This window comes from Hemitrygon akajei, chromosome 20 (assembly GCF_048418815.1).
Source record: "Hemitrygon akajei chromosome 20, sHemAka1.3, whole genome shotgun sequence".
NCBI classification, from domain to species: Eukaryota; Metazoa; Chordata; class Chondrichthyes; order Myliobatiformes; family Dasyatidae; genus Hemitrygon; species Hemitrygon akajei.
In genome coordinates this window covers 59,818,752-59,833,230 of record NC_133143.1, presented here as the reverse complement: position 1 = coordinate 59,833,230, position 14,479 = coordinate 59,818,752, and the positions used below count along the sequence as shown (strand labels likewise).

Sequence of the window (14,479 nt, the reverse complement as noted above, 5' to 3'; positions counted from 1 at the left end):
AATCAACACTTGCAATTATTTTAACTACCTGCAGCAAGTTGGCGTGTTCTGTGAATGAACACCCGTTACTGACATGAGGACGTCATGGAAATGCCGGAGAGGTGGGCGATCCTCTGCGCGCGCGTTGTTATCAGCGAACGCGCGCCCTGTGATTGGTGGCTCTGCCGCCGCTCCGAGTTGGCGGCTGCCTGGGGCTGTCGCATTGGCCCGCCTTTGCAAGTGTGCTGTGCCACTTTTCCTGATTGCCCCTGCCCGTCTCTCCCCGAACGAAGCCGGATTTCTTTCGCTTGGATTTGTCCCCGCCCGCCTCTTCAGCGGGGCTGAGCTCGGCGGCGGGTTCCCGGGGGGAGGCGAGGCGAAGCGAGCGAGATCGCGATCGCGAGAGGAAGTGTCGGCTCCTGGGGCATCCAGGTAAGGGTGCGTGCGTGTGGCCGGGGTGGCAAGATGCAGGCGACTCTAGCCGGCTGTTCGAACTCGGGCTTGGCGCATTACTTCGTGGTTAACAGCTGTTCGTGGCGTTGTTCCTAACTTAAACTTGTCGAGCGAGGCGAACTTTCTTCCAAATGCAGACCCAGTTCCTCAGCAGCTTTCCCTAGTAAACACTCCCGTGTTTAGTGTTGAACATTTGAAAGTGTAAGAAAAAAGTGTAATTTAGGAAATAATATTAGCAATGTTACTGAGTTGCGTTATTACCATGCGATGTTACTCCACTGATCCATACCACCATTTCAAATACGGTTAACATAACTTTTTATGTTAACGTGTAAACATAGCTTTTCTTTCCTGTAAGAAAAAAACCTGAGGTGTTTGAGTTGAATACCTAGCAAGGTATTTGTCTCAAGCCGTCGAGATCTAGCCATACTGTACGGTTCAGTAACTTTGAAAATAGACGGAAAGTGAACGGCGTTGGTCTCTGGTGAAGGGAACGACTGACTGCTACATGCAATAGAATCTTAAGCATGGTTTGAAATAACAAGCGGAGGGGATGTTTTTCTTTTTGACGTGAAGAGCTAGGAATCCCTTTTCTGACTGCAGTGCGGGTGCGAGGTGTAGTCATTGAGAATAGAAGATTTCAACGTTTAAGCAAAGTTTGGATAGGTAGATATAAAGGAGAGGAAGGGTACGGAGGGCTTTGGTCCCGGTGCAGCTCGATAGGAGTGGGCAGTTTAAATGATTCAGCACGGACTAGATGGGCCGAAGGGTTTGTTTCTGCGCTGTACTTTTTATATGACTCTATAAGACACATAGTTGACATGGCGAAGGCTGCCTGAGGACTTGCTTCCCTCAAGCATTACATTATTCGGGTTAAGAAACGCAGTATCCTAACTTGTTGAGTTCGCGGGACATTGTTGGGGCGTGGATTCATTGCAAGACGACTGCGTCTGAATGTGATACGACAGTATACGTTGGGCGGCTTCGGAGGTAAACTCCCGAATGAAGTGTGGTGTCGGGGAAGCAGTCTTGTATGATTTCAACTTCAGGCGCCATTAAACAACGCCTGGGTGCAAGTTAAGCAGATGGTGGACCGTCAGGTAGTCAGAGTCCTTGCTTCGGATTTGATGGGGGGGAACACGCAGCAGGTCGGACAGCATCAGTGGAGAGGAATAAACAAACAGTCGCGTTTCGGGCCGAGACCCTGCATCAAGACTGTATGGGGAAGTATGAGGGAGCGCTATAAGAGAAAGATATTTGATCGCCGTAGTCATCGAGGAATGACGGGGAGAATACGCTGCTTCGCCCAATACCATTAGGCTTTACAATTCTACCGCCAGGACTTAAGAACTTTTTAAAAGCTATTATTAATGCTTTTTGAGACGGTGATTTAGATGCATATCATATTTTTTTAACTGAGTTAAGTATTGCATGTAATTAGTTTTGCTACAACAAGTGTATGGGACATTGGAAAAAAAAGTTGAATTTCCCCATGGGGATGAATAAAGTATCTATCTATCTATCTATCTCAACCACAACTAGTTCTGTTTATCTGGTCACTTTGGCATCCATAGTGCTCCGCAGAAGCATGTAGACAACGTATCTTAAGTCAGGAATATATTTTTTTAAAAAGATGGAAAGTTAAATGTATGGCCAGATTGCGATGGGAAAGAGGCGATTAAGTGCTCGGGTAGTTAATGGGAGACCCAGTAAGTTTACGGCCTTGCTGTTAAATGGAGGAGCGCGTTAGCTTTCACTGTTCTCCTCGGAGACCTGCCAAATAGATTATGAAAACTGTTTAGCATTTCAAATCAGTACTTGTAACGTGAAGTCCAAAAACAACACTTATTTCATTTTCTCACTGCCTTTGTGGGTGTCAGTGGCGACATCAACATTCATTTCCGTTGGCCATTGGAAAAGTTGATGCTAAACGGCTGCATCGACGTCCTGCTGGCGAAGGTATTTGTTGACTGGGAAGTTCCACGATTTAAAGCTAGCACGGGTGAAATAAGCTGCAAGCGGCTCTGACTCTGGATGGTTTATGCCTCGGGGTGGAACTTTAGTAGTGTGATCAGGCGAGTCGGGAAATGATGTTCTCCCAAGGGATTGTTCCCTAAATGGAGAGCGCCTGCGCACGGCTTGGTGTAATGCGGGAAGGCCGATGCCAGATCGGGTTCGGGGGTCAAGTGACATGGGCATGCAAGACGATTGCAGAACCTATCACTGGGGCAGCCTTCCTCCACCTTCGCTGCCGCTGTGATGTATCGTCATCTTCCACCGGAGCCGCCCATGAGGTGAATGGCTCTTTCATTGGATTCACCCCTTGGCCCTACCGCCATGTGTGACCCTACCAGGAGCTAAGCGTCGGTTGGCTAAACTCCAGCTGTAACCCTCAGGGGATCTCGGGAACTCACAAAGTGACAGTCCTCGGAGAAGGGAATTTAAATATCGTGGTACCCATGTGTGTGACTTTTAAGCCACTCTTATAAAGATATAGATTAGCTTTATTTGTAGTATAAAATTCTTGGGTGCATACATATAACTAGGGTACCCAAAGCTTTTGCACAGTACTGTGATAATTTTATGTATTGCACTGTACTGCTGCCACACACAAAAAAAAAACACATTTCATTGCATATGTGAGTGATGATCAACCTGATTCTGATATCAGAATCAGGTTTCTTATCACCAGCATGTGATGTGAAATTTGTTAACTTAGCAGCAGCAGTTCGATGCAATAGATAATCTAGCAGAGAGAGAGAGAGAGAAAAAATAATAAAAATAAAACATAATAATAAATAAACAAGTTAATCAATTACGTGTATTGAATAGATTATTTAAAAATGTGCAAAAACAGAAATACTGTATGTTTTTTAAAAAAAGTGAAGTAGTGTCCAAAACTTCAAAGTCCATTCAGGAATCGGATGGCAGAGGGGAAGAAGCTGTTCCTGAATCGCTGAGTGTGTGCCTTCAGGCTTCTGTATCTCCTACCTGATGGTAACAATGAAAAAAGGGTATGCCCTGGGTGCTGGAGGTCTTTAATAATGGACATCGCCTTTCTGAGACACCGCTTCCTAAAGATGTCTTGGATACTTTGTAGGCTAGTGTCCAAGATGGAGCTGACTAGATTTACAACCTTCTACAGCTTTTTTCGGTCCTGTGCAGTAGTCCCTCCATACCAGACAGTGATGCACCCTTACAGAATGCTCTCCATGGAACAATTATAGAAGTTCTTGAGAGTATTTGTTGACATGCCAAATTGCATCAAACTCCTAATAAAGTATAGCTGCTGTCTTGCCTTCCATATGTCTACATCAATGTGTTGGGACCAAGTTAGATCCTCAGAGATCTTGACGCCCAGGAACTTGAAGCTGCTTAATATGGGTCTCTGTAGTAGACTTTGAATGGGCAGGGGGAATCATGGTTGGGAAAGGGGAGGGAGTGGGAAGTACCAGAGAGACATTCTATAATTATCAATAAACCAATTGTCTGGAATTAAATTACCTTTCCTGGCGTCTCAGGACTGGGTGTCTCTGCACACATGCACTCCTTCTCTGCCAACACCCCTCCCATGGTGCTGCACCCTCACCACTCCCAACATCCTTTGCTCCCGCCAGACTTACAAACTCGTTGACGAATACAGCACTGTGCAAATGTGTTGGCACCAAAGTCTTTTGTACTGTACTGTACTTCAAACATACAGTGAAATTAGTCATTTGCCTCAACAACTAACAGACCAAGGATGTGTTGGAGGTGGTCCAAAAGTTTTGCCATGTTTCGGAAGCCAACATAGCTTGCATGTTAATTATTAGCCTTTACCAACCTGTATTTGGACTGTGGGAGGAAACCAGAGCTCCCAGAGGAAACTCGTGTGGTCACGAGGAGAACATACAAACTCCTTACAGACAGCAGTGGGAATTGAACTCCTGTCACCGGTGCTGTAAAGCATTACATTAACCACCACACTACTGTGCCAATTGCCCTTATTTAATCAGGACCCATCTGGGAGATGTTTGAGGAGGGTCATGCAACCAATCTATTTGCCTGATGAGTCCAACTTTTACAACTCAACTCAATGTCGTCAAGATGAAGGTGGTAGAGAGTGTAGATGCTGGAGTCTGCAGCAACAAAATTCAATCGTTGGACTAATTCAGTGGGTTAGACAGCATTTGATTTGATGTCAGGTCTCGATCCAAAACCCCAACTGTCCATTTTCCTCCCCGGATGCTGCCCGACCTGCTGAGTTCTTCCTGCAGATCGTTTTTGTACCATCAAGAATTCTAGATGAAAGAAGATCGTTGAGGGAGGTGGATGCGATGCCATTCAGTCTCTCCATCTCTGGCACTCTTGACTGTAAGGGCCGACCATGTAACCTACTCTAGAAACTGCCTAGAATTTCCCTAGTGCTAGTCGTCTATGTTTCTAAGCTCCATGTACCTATCTATGAGGCTCTTAAAATAGTCTATTGTATCTGTTTCCACCACTGCTGCCAGCAGCACATTCCATGCACCAACCACACTCTGTGTGAAAAACTTACCCAGACATCTCCTTGGTACCTATTTCCAAGCATCTTAAACTATGCCCCCTTGTGTTAGCCATTTCAGCCCTGGAAAAAAGCCTCTGACTATCCATATGATCGACACCCCTCATCATCTTATACACCTCTTTCAGGTCACCTCCCATCTTCCATCTCTCCAGCAAGAAAAGGCCAAGTTCACTCAACATATTCTCATAAGGTACGCCCTCCAATTCAGACAACATCCTTTTAAATCTTCCCTGCACTCTCTCTATAGTATCCACATCCTTCCTGTAGTGAGGTGACCAGAACTGAACACAGTACTCCAAGTGGGGTCTGACCAAGGTCTTATATCGCTGTAACGTTACCTCATGTCTTGAACTCAGTCCCATGGTTGATGAAGGCCAACACACCGTACGCCTTCTTAACAACACTGTCAACCTGTGCAGCAGCTTTGAGTGTCCAATGGACAAAGACCACAAGATCTCGCTGATCCTCCACACTGCCAAGAGTCTTGCATTCATATTTTGTCTTCAAATTTGACCTACCAAAATGAATCACTTCACACTTATCTGGGTTGAAGTCCATCTGCCACTTCTCAGCCCAGTTCTGCATCCTACCAATGTCCTGCTGTAACCTCTGACAACCCTTCACATTATCAATAACACCCCAACCTTTATGTCATCAAAGAAAGTTAACGCATGGGAATATCATGGTCTTATTGAATGGCAGAGCAGATTCAAAGGGCTGGATTTCTGAGTCTTTCTCCTAATATGTGTGTTTATACGAAGAGGCATTGGAAAGTCTGGTGACTCACTTGCTACCTGTACCCTGGCTCTTTGTTGTTGCAATATTTGTTTGGCTGGCTGAAATATTGGTCGAGGAGGGCTCATTAGCAACATTTAAAAGCCATCTAGATAAGGATGTAGAAAGAAAGGGTTTAGAGGGCTATGGGTCAAATATGGGCAGATGCAGCTTGCTGACTGCCAGTCCGTGTTGACTCTGATAGATTTGACTAGACAAAAAAGCAGGTTGGTACAAACTGGATGGGCTAAAGGGCCCATTTCTATAATTTTGTAATGTCGTAGTATGAATCTATGAGTGGTCAAATTATGTTTTATTTTAGTGGTGATCTCCTGTTAATGATGTTTGAAGTTGGATGTTTGAACATTCCTATTAACAGTTGAAGTGCAAATAAGAACATTGGAACCATTTGCAGACATTCCCAATTCACTTTATTACAGACGGAATATCATCATTGAAGCAGGCAGGCGATGATTATCCATCTTAAGCAACTGTTCTTGGAAAATACATTCAGAGATATATTTGGAATGAGTTGCGCACACAAAAATGCTGGGCAAACTCAGCAGAACAGTCAGCATCTATGGAGAGGAACAAATCATTGGGAATGGGCTATCATTTTATGTGGTGGCCCTTCATCTGGACCAATTCTGCAGAATCTCTTGTGTTTTGTATTTGGAATGAGATGATTTAAGTTTGGATTGCAAATCTCTTATGTGCCAGGTTTGACTCTGGCCATGTCAGTGTATTTGCCTACCCTTGCCTCCCAATTTTCATTTTTACTCAGACTCCTTGTTGCTGCACCAGTTAAATATTGTTTTGATGTAAATTGGAACCCTGTGGGGTTCAAGGTCTGAAGACAATCGGTCAAGTCAGAGAACAAGCTGAGAATCAGGCAGCAGGATTAAAGTGAGTGGTACTTGACAGCAATAATACTGAGGATATTCCAGCACGTTCATAGGGTGTGGTTGGTCATATTTTGTTTGTCCTTTCCCTTGTAGGATATTTTTTTCTAGTATGTGCCAATGCACAGAAACGTCTTGACTAATGGTACGTAAGATTCTGGAGCTCGCCTTCTGCATCACAGCTGGGAGGTTGTCAGGGTTCCAAGACTTTGCAGTTTTGAATGTACAGTGCTTGGCTGCTTTTTGACACCTCAGAGCAGATTGGTGGCTGCTCAGATTGGCCGACAGCAGACACGAGCAACCACATCCAGAAGATTGGTTCAGGCAAAGGAGTCCCTGGGTCTATAAACGTCTAAGGAAAACAGGGACAATTTAAGATGCAGCTACCTGCTCTGTAAGTGAAACAACCATGGTTACCCTGTAAGATCACGGTCTACCCACTGAATTCCTGTTGGTATCATGGCATTCATTCGGTTGGCATATTATTTTTGGGTGACTCGTGTGCTGCACGTGGTGCAATATTCTGCCCTTCTCATTGGATCAGGACTGGGCGCTTCTCCTTGTGATAATGATTTTGTGAGCTACAGTATTGTGCAAAAGTCTAGGCACATATGGTGAATAATGTATGTGTGTGTGTGTGTATGTATATCTGTATGTGTATTTTATATAAATAAATATATTAGGACAAGACTTTTGCAGTTTGTAAATCTGTTGGGAGCAAAGGATGTTGGGAATGGCGATGGTGGAGCGCCACAGGTGTGCATGGAACAGGTAGCAGAGAAGGAGTGCTGAGCTGTGGCGTGCCGTGACATCCCAGACCTAAGACACCAGGCTGTTCTGGTTGTCTCATTATAGGAAGGTTGTGAAAGCTTTAGAGAGAGTGCAGAGGAGATCTACCAGGTTGATACCTGGATTAGAGAGTCTGTCTTATGAGGATTGGTTGAGTGAGCCAGGGCTTTCTCTTTGGAGCGAAGGAAGATGAAAGAGGTGTACAAGATGACGAAAGCATTGATCAAGTGGATAGCCAGAGACTTTTTCCCAGGGCGGCAATTGCTAATACAAGGGGACATAACTTTAAGGTGATTGGGGAAAGTGATCAGAGGCAAGCATTTTACACAGAGAGTCTTGGGTACATGGAAATGCACTGCCAGGGGTGGTGCTAGAGGGTGACACCTTGGGGATATTTAAGAGAGTCTTAAATAGGCACTTGGATGGTAGGAAAAATTGGAGGCTCTGTAGGAGGGAAGGGGTAGATGACCTTAGAGTAGATTAAAAGATTGGCACAACGATGTGGGCTGAAGGGCTGCTATGTTCTATGCTTTAGACCCAGACTGGCTGTTCTGTTCTGCAGACAGAACATAGAACACTACAGCACATTACAGTCTCTTTGGCTTGCAATGTTGTGCCAACCTTTTAACCTACTCCAAGATCAATCTAACACTTCTCTCCTACACACCCTGCCCTTTTTCTTTCTCTTCATATGTTAGCTGAAGGATCAAATGAGTTTTGATATGTTTCCTGGTAAATTTTGAACAAATCCAGAGCCAGTGGGAGAGTATATAACTGGAATACGCAGCTGTCTGAGACCTGGTTTGAAATATGATTTATGTAGGTTGGTGAATTTAGTTCTTGCTGTGAAGAACTCTCACTTACAGGAATTACTTTAGTTAACCTATTTAGTATTGGAGGAGGTTGCCCACATAACAAAGCTCAACTGTATTCCCAATTTTGAGTGGGAAGGATCTAAGCTGTGACTTTTTTTTCCTTGCATCAGTTAGTGCTGACTTCCTGAGCCACAATGATAATGGATACTTGTTTGTGACCCGGGGGTGGGGGGGAACTCTACACCCTTGTTAGTGTTGTACTGCGTTCATTAGGTGGTAGTTAGCAGGATGTTCTTACATGTGGTTCACCTGATACCGAGTAATGTCCTTGCTGATCAGTACTGGAGCTAATCAGAGCCACTGTCCCAGATGGAGACCGTTATTTCACGACCTAGAGAGAGAGCGCGCTGTTGATGAGAGGAAAAGCACCAAACAGATTGCAAAGTGGGAATGAGGACCAAAAGGTCTGAAGGGGGTGACTCTATTGCTTGACTGTTCTGTGCCGCATACAGTCATAGAGCATTTCAGCTCAGACACAGGGTCTTTGGCTCATCTAATCTGTGTCAGCTTGGGCTTCTGACTTGTCCTATCTGCCTGGACCTGGACCATATCTCTCCATACTTCTCTCATCCATGTGCCTGCCCAAACTTCTCTTAAGTGGCCTTCTTGATGGGCCGAATGACCTACTTCTGCTCCTCTATCTTGTGGTCTAAAAGTTGCCATTGAACTCGCATTTGCCATTTATGCTGGGGGCTTGTTCACACTTGCATCACACTTTGAGTGAAGGAGTTCCCTTTAAATGTTGCATCTTTCACCCTTAACCTCTGACCTGTAGTTCTAGTCTCACCTAACCTGAGGGGGAAAAGCCTGCATACATTCGCCCTGTCTCATTCGTTCGTTTTCTGCTGTGTCCTGTGATGTAGGTGATCGTGGTCTTTCCACGACCATGATTGCTCTTGGCAATTTTTTCTACAGAAGTGGCTTGCCATTGCCTTCTTCTGGGCGGTGTCTTTACAAAACAGGTGACACTAGCCATTATCAATACTCTTCAGAGATGGTCTGCCTGGTTTCAGTGGTCGCATAACCAGGACTTGTGGATGCATCAGCTGCTCATACGAACATCCACCTCCTGCTTGCATGGCTTCATGGGGTGGGGTGGGGTGTGGGCTAAGCAAGTGCTACACCCCGTCCAAGGGTGACCTCCACGTTAGCAGAGGGAAGGGGTGCCTTACACAGGCTTTGGTAGAAACGTATCTCTACCCCTCCATCCTATCTATATTCCTCATAATAACATCCTAATGTATTCAATGTTTCCCTCGAACTCAGGTTCTCAATTCCCAGCAACATCTTGTAAATTTTCTCTACCCTCCTTCAAGCTGTCCTAATTTGGCACACTTTCAGATATGACACTGCAGTCAGTACGCATTTTTTTGTTCTCCTGGCACCTAGATCCAGTTTCTTTTTCATTTTTATTATTATGCATTATTGCATCATTTTAGTAATATCAGGTGGCTTGCAGAAGATTTGAGAATCTTCCTTGTTAAAATCAAATTGGGTACAAAGATTTATTAAACCTGGTTTTACTACGGGACATTCTGGAGGTTCTCTGGAGGCTGGGTAGCATCTATGGAGAACATAAGACAGGGTACAGAATTAAGTCAATTGGCCCATCAAATCTAAATGACTTATCTTTCCCTCTCAACCCTTCTCCACGTAACATTTGACACCCATTCTAATCAAGAACCTCTCAATTTCCCCTTTAAATGCACCCAGTGACTTGGCCTCTACAGCCACCTGTGACAATGAATTCCACAGATTCAACGCCCTCTGGCTAAAAAATAATCTCTTCATTCTGTTCTAAAGGGAGAGAACTGGATTTCATGTGATGACTTCAAAATTGTTTGCTTTTTGCAACAAATCGGGTTACAGAAATTCAGCTTTACGGAATTTACAAACTGCTACCCAACATTTGGGGCACAGGATAAAATTTACTCTTACAGAACAATACAGATAGAAACTAATTAGTGTTAACCGTAAAACTAGCAGCGTTAAGGAATGATGAAGTAAAAATAGAAACTGCTCGAGATACTCAGGTCAGGCTGCATCTGTGGGAAGAGAAACAGAACTAATGTTTCAGGTCTTGTGACGAAAGTCTTTGATTTGTAACATTAACATTGTTTTTCTGTTCCTCAGATGTGTTCTGACTTGCTGAGTACTTCTAGTATTTTCTCCTTTCATTCCATAAAACCACAAGACATAGGATCAGATAAGTGTTTTCTTAGATAAGGGCCCCATACCTGCTCACGATACTCCACATGAGGCCTTCACCAGTGCCTTATAAAGCCTCCGCTTACATCCTTGCTTTTATATAACAGTCTTCTTGAAATGAATGCTAACATCGCATTTGCCTTCCTTACCACTGACCTAACCTGCAAATTAACCTTTAGGGAATCCTGCACGAAGACTCCCAAATCCCTTTGCACCTTGGATTTATGAATTTTCTCCCTGTTTATAAAATAATATATATACACTTTTATTCCCTTTAGCAAAGTGCATGACCATACGCTTCTCAATGCTGTATTCCATCTGCCACTTCTTTGCCCAGTCTCCTAATCTGTCCACGTCTTTCTGGAGCTCCCCTGCTTCCTCAACACTACCTGCCTCTCCACCTATCTTCATATCATCGGAAAACCTGGTCACAAAGTCATCAGTTCCATCATCCAAATCATTTTCGCACCACTGACCACTGTGAAGCATCACTAGTCACCGGCTGCCCACCAGAAAAGGTTCACTTTGTTCCCACTCTTTGCCTCCTGCCAATCAGTCAATCCTCTATCCATGCTAGTACCTTAACTGGAATACAATGGGTTCTTATCTTGTGAGGCAGCCTCACGTGCAGCATCTTGTCAAAGGCCTTCTGAAAGTCCAAGTGCACAACATCCACCAGTTATCCTTTGTCTAACCTGTTTTTCATTTCCTCAAAGAATTCCAAGAGGTGCCAGGCAAGATTTTCCCTAAGGAAATGATGCTGACTTTGACCTATTTAATCATGTGCCTCAAAGTACCTTGCGATCTCATCCTTAATAATCAACTCTAGAATCTTCCCAGCTGCTGAGATCAGGCTAACTGGCTTATAATTTCCTTATCAGTTTCCTAACTGACTTATCTATCTTCAGAGCTCTCAGGTTCACAAGCACCTTCTAGTGACAGCAACTGCACTCACTTCTGCCCCCAACACTCTCGAACGTCCATGATACTGCAGTTGTCTTCCACAACGAAGACTGAGCAAAACCCTTATTCAGTTCATCCGCTATTTCCTCGTCATTTTCCAGTGGTCTAATATCTACTTGCATTTCTCTTTTACTGTTTATATATCTGAAAAAACTGCTTGGTGTCCTCTTTGATATAATTGGCTACCTTGCTTTCAATATTTCATCTTTTTCCTCCTTAAAGGCTTTTTACTTGCCATCTGTTGGTTTTTAAAGGCTTCCCAATCCTCCAACTTCCCTCTTAATTTTTGGTCTATTATATGCCCTCTCTTTTGCTTTTATGTTGTCTTTGACTTCTCTTGACAGCCACAGTTACTTCGTCCTGCCTTTTAGAATAGTTTTTCTCTGAGATGTATCTATCCTGTGTCTTGCTGTTCTGTTGTCATCCCTGCTAGTGTTCCCTTCCAATCATCTTTGCCCTGCTCCTCTCTCATGCATTATCTCCTAAGATAAGATCATTATCTTAGGAGATTATGATCGTCATAACATTATGATTGTTATCTCCCAGGGGTTCCTTTACCTTAAGCTCTCTAATCAAATTCTAGGTTTCCAGCATCCACAGTTTTTACTTTGACTTTACATTTTTAAGGGAGTTGTGGATCACAGTTTTCAAGTGTCACCAACAATTTGTTAGTTGAAATTGACTTGTTCTCTTACATCGACCCATTTACAGTCTAGAGCACATGCCCTAGATGAATGTTGTTTCATCCAGAAGCAAATCTTGAAACAATAAATGAATGTGGATTAGCTACTTGCATCTGAGTAGCTGCATAATTGCTACAGCAGCATTATAATGACGAGAATGAAGGATTGACACTTGAGGACAGCTTGATGGCTCTGGGCCTATTCTTGTTGGAGGTTATTGAAAACCTATCAAATATTGAAAGACCTAGATAGAGTGGATGAGGAAAGAATGTTTCCTAAAGTGAGGGAGTTTAGGACCAGGGAGCACAGCCTCAGAATAGAAGGGCATGCCTTTAGAACAGAAATGAGAAGGAATTTCTTTAGCTGGTGCTAGATTCTGTGGGATTTATTCCTATAGATGGCTGTGGAGGCCAAGTCTTTGGGTATATTTAAAGTGGAGGCTGACAGGTTCTTGATTAATCAGGGCATCAAAGGTTATGGGGTGAAGGCATGGCAATGGGGTTGAGAGGGTTAATGAATCAGCTATGATGGAATGGCGGAGCAGACTCAGTGGACCAAATGGCCTCTTTCTGCTCCTGAGTTTTATGGTTTTATGGTCTACAAAGAAATAAGTTCCTCTGGGGAAAAAAATGGTGCAAATGTTACGTGGAATAGCAGTACACGCTGAGTTGCATTTGTCTATTACCTTGATGACCTGGATGGTGGAGTAACATCGCAAGTAGTACATATGTGAGAACTAGTTTGAAAAGTGTGTAGAACATATTCGATAATAATGTGAGAAGAAATAATTACCTGAATAAAGCATCTTTACCTTTCATGCAGTGGAGGAGCTTTATCGAGGGGATGAAAATGGAGTTGGTGTTGTTCTGGAGGCAGAGAAAATAAATTAACAATTGGTTGATTTATGATTGTTGACAAGGAAGTGTTTTGTGTTTGAATAAATTTAAATAGATTGTGGTTTAAAATCAGATTAAGCCCTACATATGAATATTTATTTATTTAGGGATACAATGAAGAACAGGCCCAACGAGCCATACTGCCCAGAAACAAACTTATTTAACACGAACCTTATCACAGGACAATTTACAATGACCAATTAACCTACTAATCGGTATGTCTTTGGACTGTGGGAGGATCGTGGGGAGAACATACAGTCTCCTTACAGATGGCGCTGGAATTGAATTCTGAAATGACTCGAACGGTGATAGTGTTGTGCTATGGCACAACACTGCCATGGCGCCCACGGTAATGGAATTGTTTAGGGGATCCGTAACAGAAATTCCAAAGTGATCTCACAAGTTGTGAAATGTCAGACAAACTTTTTTAAAGTTTTATGAAGAACTTAGTTTCTTAATTGATGAAATTTTCTAATAAATATAAATAATTAGGAATATTACATATGAACACTAGAAGGCTGGTGGGCATCTGAAGGTTATTGCTTCTCTCAATGGTTAACTGTTTTTGATCTAAAGTAAAATTAAAAATAAAAATTGTCTTTGCCTTTTCAAAAGCAGATGGAATTCGTTTATAAAAATTCTTTAGTTAGGCTGTGCATTGAGTCATAACTAAGTTAGGCCATGGAACTGAGGGATAATCAGAATGGATTATATTGACATCTGCTAAGTCTGGCAAAATTATTCCATGGAGATAGCTGCTGGGGCTGCTGTTCATAAATTGCACAAGTGACTTGTCGTGGTGTCTGTATTTGCCATTTACTCTAATTTGGGGAAATGGTCTGTTAATGGGATGGTGCAGTTCATACAAAAGGAAAATGCTATTTAAAATACAAAGGAGTAATTAACCAATTTGTAATTGGGAAATATATTTAAAGAAAAGGGTGAAGTATTTTAACAGAATCAGGCCATTTGGGCCATCAATTCTGCAGGAATATCTATGGTCACCGATATACAGAGTAATAAGGAGATTTGTTTTTACTTTTGAAATTTATGGAAGTCCAAGAGGTGCAGCATTGTATAAAAATTTTCATCTGATATCTTTCATCTTTGCTAATATGATTTCATCTAGCAAAAGAAGTCATATTAAACCTGCAAGCAGTCTTGGTTAGGATATATTTGCAGCGTACAATTTTGTGGTCTTCATATACTGAGTTGAATGAAGAGCCGAAGGTGAAAACGCAAGGAGTTAAACCATCTTCGTACAAGAACTGAGAAGTTGTAACTCAGATTCAGATTTGCTTGATGTATGTTCCTTGAAACATACAGTGAAATGTGCCATTTGTGTTAACAAACAACACAATATCGGGATGTGCTGTGACGTGCCCACAATGTTCAGCAGAACAACACAGAA

The 14,479-nt window shown here is 43.0% G+C and overlaps 1 protein-coding gene across 2 annotated transcripts in view; it reads left to right on the top strand.

The window, feature by feature from the left end:
• Positions 1 to 212: 212 nt before the first annotated feature.
• Positions 213 to 14,479, top strand: part of osbpl3b (oxysterol binding protein-like 3b) — a 176,928-nt gene continuing 162,661 nt past the window's right edge. For both annotated transcript variants that reach the window (XM_073024393.1, XM_073024392.1), the window contains exon 1: positions 213 to 411. The gene's annotated coding sequence lies outside the window, so the exon portion shown is untranslated. The remainder of the gene's footprint in view (positions 412 to 14,479) is intronic.